The following is a 7,110-nucleotide window of genomic DNA, read 5'->3' as shown; positions in this document are numbered from 1 at the left end:
ATACATACATATACATACATATATATATATATATATATATATATAATATATATATATATATATATATATATATATATATATATATATATATATATATATATATATATCATAAACTTCCCAACACTTCATTTACTAATGTGACTGGATTTTAATTTGTACTAGACTTTGAACCACGCACCGGTTTTTCTAAATTATATACATACTATTTTATATTTATTTATTTGTGAAAATAAAAACAATAAATTTTAAATATTTTTTACTATGTTAAACATAATTATATTATTAATGAGAAAGTTGATTAATTATATTTTTAATTGAGTTAATTTTATCTTAAAAATTAAGTATATTAAAATTTATTGTAAGTTTTTGTTTATTCAAGTAATAATGGTGATACAATATCTTTTGAAAAATAAATTTACATAAATAAAATTATCCATATTATGGATTTTTAGTAGTGAAACAAATATATAAATATTAAAATTGAAAAACAATATTAAATATTATTATTTTAATGAACACATGTTTCATTTAAACTTATTAAAGTCCGTTGAATTTGACTATAATTTATTTTTTCTTCGAGTAATAATATTGTCGCAGTACTAATATGAATCATAGAAGTTAAAGAATAATAAATTATATATATATATATATATATATAATATTTATTTAAATTTGACTGTACATTTATGATAAAAAATTTAAATGCATAACAAACTTTGGCTACATCCTTGCTCTCACATACTTAAATCGTGAGTATCTTCGGTCTTCACCTTAAATGCATAACAAACTAGATAAGGTAGGCCTGTGTACTAATATCAAAATTGAATGTGCAGCACTTGAGAAACATCAGGCTGTTATATCAGAGAAACTTCAAAGCAATGAGCAAGTAAAACGTAACTTTTCTCATAACTCAAATAGAGGTAATTCATCTCATAACAATTGAAAATGAAGTAATGTCTATATCTACATGAGTAATAGTTTATTTTAAATTCACATGACATCTCTGAGCTAACATTGGAGCTACTTCATAATGAGAAATGACGAAAGTATAAGTGGAAGCACCTCTCCTGAGACAAATCATAACAGGACAAGAGGAATGGTTCTTCCTTTTGAACCTCATTTCATCACCTTTGATGATGTAACATATTCTGTTGACATGCCAGTGTATGTAGAAACAAAACAAATATATTGAAAAGGCTTCTAGTCAGCTTAAATAGAACTTTTGTGACAAATAAATTACTAAATACTTGCAGGAAATGAGGAACAGAGGTGTTGTTGAGGATAAATTGGTTCTTTTGAAGGGTGTCAGTGGAGCATTCAGGCCAGGTGTTCTCACTGCTCTAATGGGTGTCACAGGTGCAGGCAAAACAACTCTGATGGATGTACTTGCTGGTAGAAAAACTGGGGGATATATTGGGGGGAATATCACAATCTCTGGTTATCCAAAGAAGCAAGAAACATTTGCACGGATTTCTGGATACTGTGAGCAAAATGATATCCACTCTCCTCATGTTACTGTATATGAATCTTTGCTTTATTCAGCATGGCTTCGATTGTCCCCAGAAATCAATGCTCAATCCAGGAAGGTTAGTATCCGAATTTTCTTGACTTTTATGTTTATTATTTAGTTTATCATAGGGTGTTACTAGTTTGAACACTTGAGATTGCCATGAGTAGCCACTGTAGCTTATTTAAAATTTCCAGCACTTCCCTTCTCCAAGCTGAGCTGCTGTGACAAATGCATACATACAAGTGCAAGTAAATTTTCTCAGTTACTGAGTGTAAAAAGACCATAGCTAATATCATCAAATAACACAGCAAACAAAAGACAAGTGTTACATGAAAAAAAAAACAAGTTTGTTTAATCATCGTTACCAAGTTTAAGTGTTTAATGGTTGCAGATGTTCATCGAGGAAGTTATGGAACTTGTGGAACTGAAACCACTAAGGCATGCATTAGTTGGATTGCCTGGTATTAATGGTCTGTCAACCGAGCAAATCCTTCTATAATATTTATGGATGAGCCAACTTCTGGACTAGATGCAAGAGCTGCAGCTATTGTCATGAGAACAGTTAGGAACACAGTAGACACAGGAAGAACAGTTGTTTGTACCATCCATCAGCCTAGCATAGACATATTTGAATCTTTTGATGAGGTGAAAAAGAACAGAATCAGTGTAGCTATTTTAGTTTGCAAAATTCTGTTACTGAGCTTCTAACTTTTTTGTCACAACGAAATGCAGCTTTTGCTAATGAAGCAAGGAGGGCAAGAGATATATGTGGGGCCACTTGGACATCATTCTTCCCATTTAATTAGTTACTTTGAGGTAGAAAATAGAAATGCAATGAAAAATAAGGAATACTGAAATCATGTTTTGCTTAAATCATTATCTTCATTTAAGCATTTCACTCATTGCATACTTTTATCTTGAAGGGAATCAAAGGTGTCAATAGGATTAAAGATGGCTATAATCCGGCAACATGGATGTTGGAAGTCTCGACTTCAGCAAAAGAAATGGAATTGGGGGTTGATTTTGCTGAGGTGTACAAAAATTCAGAGTTATACAGGTATTTTCAGATGTGTGAAGTCTAACCAAACTACAGAACTCGGAAATAATCCACTAGATAGAACTTAAAATGCAAAAAATACAAGAAGATTTTTGTGATTTGTTTATAGAATGTTTGCTGATATTTGGTCATTGGCATGTTGTTTGAGGAGAAACAAAGCACTTATTAAAGAACTGAGTACTCCAGCTCCTGGTTCAAAAGACCTTTATTTTCCTTCACAGTACTCAACCTCCTTTCTCACTCAATGCATGGCTTGCTTATGGAAACAACATTGGTCTTACTGGCGCAATCCTCTATACACTGCTATAAGATTTCTTTACTCCACTGCTGTAGCCGCTGTACTTGGTAGCATGTTCTGGAACCTTGGCTCCAAAATGTAAGATCAAACAGAAACTTAGAAATGTTAAAGCTTCAAACTCTTATGATCCGTAACTAGCATTTGATCCAACAGTAAATTTTCACACAAATCTTTGCAGTGACAAACAACAAGATCTTTTTAATGCCATGGGCTCCATGTATGCCGCTGTTCTCCTTATTGGCATTAAGAATGCCAATGCAGTGCAGCCAGTGGTTGCTGTTGAGCGAACAGTCTTTTATAGAGAAAAAGCAGCCGGAATGTATTCAGCTTTACCATATGCTTTTGCTCAGGCAAGCAAATCCTCATTTTAAAAACTTATCTATTGAGTGTTGCTATATCCTCACAACTCATCATCGATGTTGGAAAGTCTCACATTGTCTGTCTCAATTCCTGGGATGTAGCTTATATATCTATTAGGCAATTTCTCATATTGCTAATTGGTTTTAAGATTGAATCTAACGATGTTAATAGTCTTTTTAGTACTTAATAACAAAAACATTGAATAAAAAATAGATGCATCTAATATCTTACTAAAAATAACCTGTGCATTCTTTCTAATATTATCTTCTTCTTTTACAGGTTCTAATTGAGCTCCCATATGTTCTAGTACAAGCTGTGGTATATGGCATTATAATTTATGACATGATCGGATTTGAGTGGACTATAACTAAAGTTTTCTGGTACCTATTCTTCATGTACTTCACCTTCCTGACCTTCACCTATTATGGCATGATGTCAGTAGCCGTAACCCCAAACCAACACATTTCCTCTATAGTTTCTTCTGCATTCTATGCAGTGTGGAATCTCTTCTCAGGATTCATAGTCCCTCGACCGGTAAGTTTAGGGTTCCTTTCAAATTTATGCATTGAGATTTGTACTTTCCAAGCATAGAAGAAGATCCTAATTAAGTTCAATTTATTTTATTTTTCCTTTGTCTGTAATAGCAGAGAATCCCAGTGTGGTGGAGATGGTACAGTTGGGCAAATCCTGTAGCTTGGAGTTTGTATGGATTGGTGGCTTCACAATATGGAGATATACAACAAAGCATGGAATCCAGTGACGGGAGAACGACAGTGGAAGGCTTTGTAAGAAGCTACTTTGGTTTCAAGCACGATTTTCTGGGAGTGGTTGCTGTTGGTTAATTTTGAAAATCGAGATAATCCTGGATAAATCTGAAGTCGTGTATAAACACTTTCAGATTGAATCAAATTTCGGGGTTCAACCAAAATTGTTCAATCGGATAAAATCAGAAGATTATAATTCAAGAGTTTTGTTTTTGGTCTTGTGAGTTTTTCACACGTTATACTTTCTGAACCAGGATGATTATTTATAATCAAATAACAGGTGGTTTTTGGCGGTTGATGGAAGTTATTTATTTTTAAAAAATTGCCGTTAATGGAAGTTTTAGTAACTTCCATGTAACTTCCAACCGTTGATGGAAGTTAGTAACTTCCATGTAACTTCCAACCTTTTGCCTAAACCGAACATCTCGTTATTACACTAAAACAAGTGTGCACTCTTATTTTAACATAATAAAGAGATCAATTACACTAAAATGTCCAACAGTTGCAGCTGTGATTGTTGCATTCCCAGTAGTCTTTGCATTGGTCTTTGCCATATCAGTGAAGATGTTCAATTTCCAACGGCGTTAAGAACGCGTTTCAAGTATTTTGTACAGGGTGTTTCATGTAACATGTGAGAAGATATCCACATAGCTTCTTTTTTTTATTCCTTTATTTACCAATTAAATTAAACTTATCGTAGTCGAAATCCACTAGGATCTGTCAACAGTAGTGGAGAAATTTAGGTAGTTTGCATAAGATCATAGATTTAAATCTCATTGGCGTCACTGTAAAAAAAAAGTATACATATTTGATAATATTAATATATGTAACGCTTGATATATTTACTAAATGCATGTTATTTCATTCTTTTTTGTTCTAATATTAAGCACTTATAAACTCTCAAATAGAGCAGTGGCTTTATCTTGCAAAATCTGCCATGCCATATTGACATGCCTCTTTGCTGTCAATGGTGCTCCTACTGCAAAACGTAGAATGTATTCCCCTGATAGAACCTGCACATTGGTTATCACAAGGGAAAGAAAATGAGTGAAAATGAATGAATAAGAAACAAAACTCTTGCGATAATTTATGCATACCGTGTTAGTCATGAAAACATTTCCTGTTGAATTTACTGAGTCAAGTAGATCACTCACGATTTAGCTTATTCCCATGATCTTCAGAATTTAGCTTATCTACCGCTGAAAACAAACTAAAGAGAACGTTATTATTGCATAATTTGTCGCAATTTTTCATGGCATGTACATAATTCTGTTTCTAATTTTTAAAAAAAAATAAAATAGGAAGGGTCAGGACCTATAACTAGTCTAAATTAAATGTTAAATGTCATTTTTCTCCTTTTATGTTTTAGTATTTTTTTTCTTTTAGTAGGATAAGTTTGAAAAGTCTCATTTATATTCTTTATTTTTGAAATATATCATTTTAAATTTTTCTTTCTACCTTTATTAGAAATATTAATATTTCATTAAATTTTGAATTTTAAATATTTTTCAACGTTTATTAGAAAAGACAATGAGTATACGTAGAAAAGACATTAGAGAAAGAAATTGTTTCAACATTTATATGTGGATATCCAATAAATTATTAAACATTAAACATAATTAAAAAAAACTGATTAGGAAAAGTCCCCTTAATTTGTCTCGTCATGAGATTCTTCATTCTTTTTCAACATTTACAAACCTTTAATACCAAAAATAAAGAAAAAAAGAAAGCTTCGTATAGTGAATGCAATGTGATCCTAAGGCGTTGGTTTGGTTCTGATCTCCAACAATTTGAAAAAACCAGGAAGGAGATTGCTTAGGTGCTTAATCGGAAGATTTTTTTTTTCTTTGATTTTATGTAGTTTTTTTAGTTGCCTTCTTCTTTTTACGTTCAAATTCATGGTACCTTAATCCCTTTCATTGTTTCTGACGATGGAATGCATGGCATGGGTTCGGAGTAGTGTCGAATGCACATTTGAAAGTGGGATGCCCTCAAATGTGTATATATATTTTGTCTCTTTAATCTTGTATATTTAAACTCTTATCTCTAAGTTTTTTCTCCAGATAATAATTATTAATTTTTATTTTTTAAAAATAGATTGTCCTCCTAGCTTAGCCACTAGTTCAGAGGAGTGCCAACTGTAAATTAATTCTTTGATGTTTGAATGGCTCGATAAAGTATGAACAATTATTTGAAGAATCGGGGTAGAGGACAAACTTTTTAGCTCCGCGTTGTGTTCAATATGTTGATGTTATTGAAGCTTCAAGTTTAAAAGAAAAAGGAAAAAAAAGAACTAGCTGCAAAACAAACTTGCATATGAGACCAACAAGTTGAATTTATTGTTGATGTGTTTAACTGTTTTCTCTTGGATTATCATGTTGTTGCTTCTTTTGTTTAACTAGTTTGCTTTAGAAGTTCATCACTCGAACTATCAGTTGTTACTTGTTAGGCTTATTTGTATTTTGGTTTCGAAGTTCATGAGTTAGGAAAAAAAAAGTTTCATATGAAAATCAGTTGATAGATTTTCAGTGATATAACAGAAAATTTTCATTTTTCAATGCAATTTCTCTGTGGGCAGTAATTAAATTTTAGTACTGGACTTGGCTCGTTTACATCCCCTACTAACTAATTGTAAAAAGTTAGTTGTACCAAGCATTTTATACAAGGCAATTTACATGCACATTGAGCAGAGCACACATGAATTAAAATGTAATTTTTCTTTTATTTCTATAAAAAAAAATAGGTCCCACCGAGATTTGAACTCGGGTTACTGGATTCAGAGTCCAATGTCCTAACCACTAGACCATGGGACCATTGGTTTAAAATGTAATTTTAACTGCTGAAATAGCGTCCTAGAGTGTGATCACTGCGGAAAGATGAATCATGAAAAATTTAAGTGTTTTGTGTGACACAAAGGAGAAATCAAAACATGGCATGAGCAGATAATAAGTAGAAGGGAAAGGTGCAAATAGCCTTTTTCTTCATAGGTCACATGTGAACAAGAATAATGATCAACATTAGTATATGATGTCCAGTAATGTATTAGCTTCAGTTCACAAAAATATATGGGTGATGTATAATGGAGCCTCCCACCGCATGATCCCATTGTATAACTTTCTCG

General features: G+C 32.3%; 1 non-coding gene and 1 pseudogene across 1 annotated transcript; one reads left to right on the top strand and one right to left on the bottom strand.

Moving 5' to 3' along the window:
• The window catches only part of LOC100812347 (pleiotropic drug resistance protein 1-like), a 7,982-nt pseudogene extending 3,405 nt beyond the window's left edge, over nt 1-4,577 (top strand).
• A 2,153-nt stretch (nt 4,578-6,730) lies between these two features.
• TRNAQ-CUG (transfer RNA glutamine (anticodon CUG)) lies at nt 6,731-6,802 on the bottom strand. The gene has a single exon. It is a non-coding gene; the product is annotated as a tRNA-Gln (tRNA).
• Between the last annotated feature and the right edge of the window lie 308 nt (nt 6,803-7,110).

This window comes from Glycine max, chromosome 19 (genome assembly GCF_000004515.6).
Source record: "Glycine max cultivar Williams 82 chromosome 19, Glycine_max_v4.0, whole genome shotgun sequence".
Lineage (NCBI taxonomy): Eukaryota > Viridiplantae > Streptophyta > Magnoliopsida > Fabales > Fabaceae > Glycine > Glycine max.
Note: the sequence above shows the minus strand (reverse complement) of the source record. Positions and strands in the feature narration are given on the sequence as shown.